The sequence below is a fragment of the Solanum stenotomum genome, chromosome 1 (assembly GCF_019186545.1).
Source record: "Solanum stenotomum isolate F172 chromosome 1, ASM1918654v1, whole genome shotgun sequence".
Taxonomy (NCBI): Eukaryota; Viridiplantae; Streptophyta; class Magnoliopsida; order Solanales; family Solanaceae; genus Solanum; species Solanum stenotomum.
This window is the reverse complement of record NC_064282.1, coordinates 88,749,411-88,752,465: the sequence shown is the minus strand read 5'-3', so window position 1 is coordinate 88,752,465 and position 3,055 is coordinate 88,749,411.

Below are 3,055 nucleotides of genomic sequence, written 5' to 3'. Positions count from 1 at the left end.
GATTTAAGACGCTCTTCAGCCTTGGAGGGTCATCATTGTCGCTAACATATCCCGCCTTGGCTTTGTTGAGACCATACTTCCATAGCAGTGTTGCATATCTTTTGCGAAGATAGTCACTTCCAAAACTATCATATGACATGTTGATTTCGTCACTCAAGAATTCAGCAAATGCAGCTACGAACATTCCGCAATCACTAAAAAAATAAGAAGATTAATTATAAGAATGAATTAGATACAAAAATTAGAGAAAGAATGATATAATACTGACATCCTATCGCTTTCTTGTTGCATGATATCTTGAGCAAACTCCACATCAAACGAATGTTGTGGACCCAAAAGTTTTCCGGTTTTCTTGTCTTTATATGTGTCCAATGCTGCCCAATCAGTTCTCTCTGTCTTTAATGTATATGATACCTCATCAGTCCAACATTTGTTCGGCTGTGACATAGTATAAAACCAGTTCTTGTCCAGAGGAAATGCGATAACAAATTTTGTATGAAATTTGTATTGTAAGTAGAGCCATACTTAAGGGAGTGTTTTGGAATCTGTTTAACTACATAATTCATATTCTGCAATTCAAAAAAATGATGTTGATACTTAATAGAAACAATAAGCTTTAAAATGATACATAAAAATGTAAAATTGTACTTGATACATAATTTTAACTACAGATTATAAATCAGTCAAATTGATACTTAATATAAACTATAAGTCAAATGATGGAACATTATGTTGTTCTGCAACATACATGTAATCCTCTAATATGAACTTTAAACTTTCATACACTTTTAACAACAAAAAAATGACCACTAATGCTTTATTTGGTAAAATGAATAAATGATACACAAAATCAACATTTGATACATTAATAATAAATATCAACAGTTCTATCTCATTATTTAAATTTTAACTTTTTGATACATGAGTCGTAATAAATGATGTTTAATTACATATTTCATATTCTGCAATTACAAAAAGATAAATGATGTTGATCAATAACTAAATCGATAAATGATGCATACATAACTAAAAGGAAAATATCATAATTGATTCAAACTATTATGTTTCAGATCATTTTACTTAGTATACTAAAATTGCATGACTGATACAGAAAATCATATTACTCCTGTATATACATTGGCTTCTATTTAAACATGATACAAAATGTTAACTAATAGATATGTTAAATTCTGTTTTCGCATCATTCATGTGCATATCTACGAATATGATACATTGTACAACGAATAACCTCTATATCATACAATGAATTGAACGCCTGTCTTAGATACAATTCTCAGCACACAAAATTTGCCTTAAACTAGTGTTTTATCTACAAATGTAAAACAAATACTTATTTTTGTATCATTTACGTATATGAATCACCAGTAACATATACTTTATTTCAGCAATGAAACCTTAATACCAGCAATTGATAAAATATCAATGTTTCTGGGTAGAAACTCAACATTTCAGTATATACCAAGATACTTTATTTTTCAACAATGAAATCTTAATACCAACAATTGATAAAATATCGTTGTTTCTGGGTAGAAACTCAACATTTCAGTATATACCAAGATACTTTATTTTTCAACAATGTGTTTCATCAACAAATGTAAAATTTATACTCAATATCAACATCAAATAAAACATCAGCGTTTCTGGTAAAAAACTCCAGATTTCAATATATACAATAAAACTATATTTTTCAACCATATCTTTCATCTACAAATTTAAAAGTTAAACTTAAACCCAAACAATCAGTGTTTCTAAGTTAAAACTACAGATTACAATATACACTATATACGTTTATTTTTCAACAATGTCTAAAATTAAAAGCAAAAGAAAGACATACCATGGGTAGTGTTGGTCGGGAAATGGGAGGGGCAACCTTTCTACCCCTTTTCTTTTTAGTTTTTGCATCCTTTGCTTTAGATGATGACCCCATTCCGTTTTTGATTTTCTCTTGGTAGAAGTTTGATTCACCATTAATATCGTTGCATGCAAGCTTTTAGACCTCTGTTCAGTCAAGTTGGGGTGTTCAGATTCAAAAATTTGTTCATTGTTAGATGTTATTAATTGAGAAATCCCAATATTAAAAGACGGATGATCCATTGTGACAAATAATCCAAAATCGATTGAAACAAAAAAATGATTTTGAAAGAAAAATGAAGAAGAAGATGATACCTATTTTGAACTTTGGGACTGTTGAATCGTTTGAAAATTCGATTGCTTTGAAAGCGGTAACTGATTTGGTAGTGGGAAATATTATAGGTGAGATTTTGGGGGTAAGGAAGATGGATTTGGTTTCTTTCATAATTAAGTATCCGGAAAAGAGGAATTGGGGAAAAGTAGGAATTTTTGGATTTTTATGAAAGAGAAGGGATTAATTGATAATAGGTAAACATATGTAGTGTACTTTAGTAATTTTTCCTTTTACAAAGGCAAGAGCCGACCCTGATTCAGATGGATAATATAGATATCCATATTATCAATACTCATTTTTATGCTTGTTACTTTTATGAGTTCTTGCTTTATCTAGAGAGTTTTATAATGTTTTTTGGCTTTTAGCTTGTGTCTCACCAAACTATTTTTAAAACCAGGGATAATATGGTAAACTCATTTTCTAGATGTGTTAATTATGGGCATATCATATATTGTTTTTCGTTTTCTACCCGCTCATTTTTTATATGGCCTACTCGTTTGTGACTCCTAGTATAGATCTATCTAATATTATATTTTATGCCTCCCCCACCTATATTCAATTTATAATTTTATTTTACAAAGTAAATATTGAACAGGAAAAAGTTCCATTAACAGTAGTAATAATGGTCCTAATGGACAAGAGAATTTGTTCATTGATCATGTCGAGACAAGTACTCTATATATATATTCTCCATTTAAAGGTGAGATATCATATCATGGTACTCTTTCTTCAATAATTTACTGAAATAATAGAATAGAAAAGATAGCTCTATAATAATATAATTAATGATTGAAATTCCAATGGATATAAAAGCTGATATTAGATTCCAATTGTTTATAGTCAGGAGCG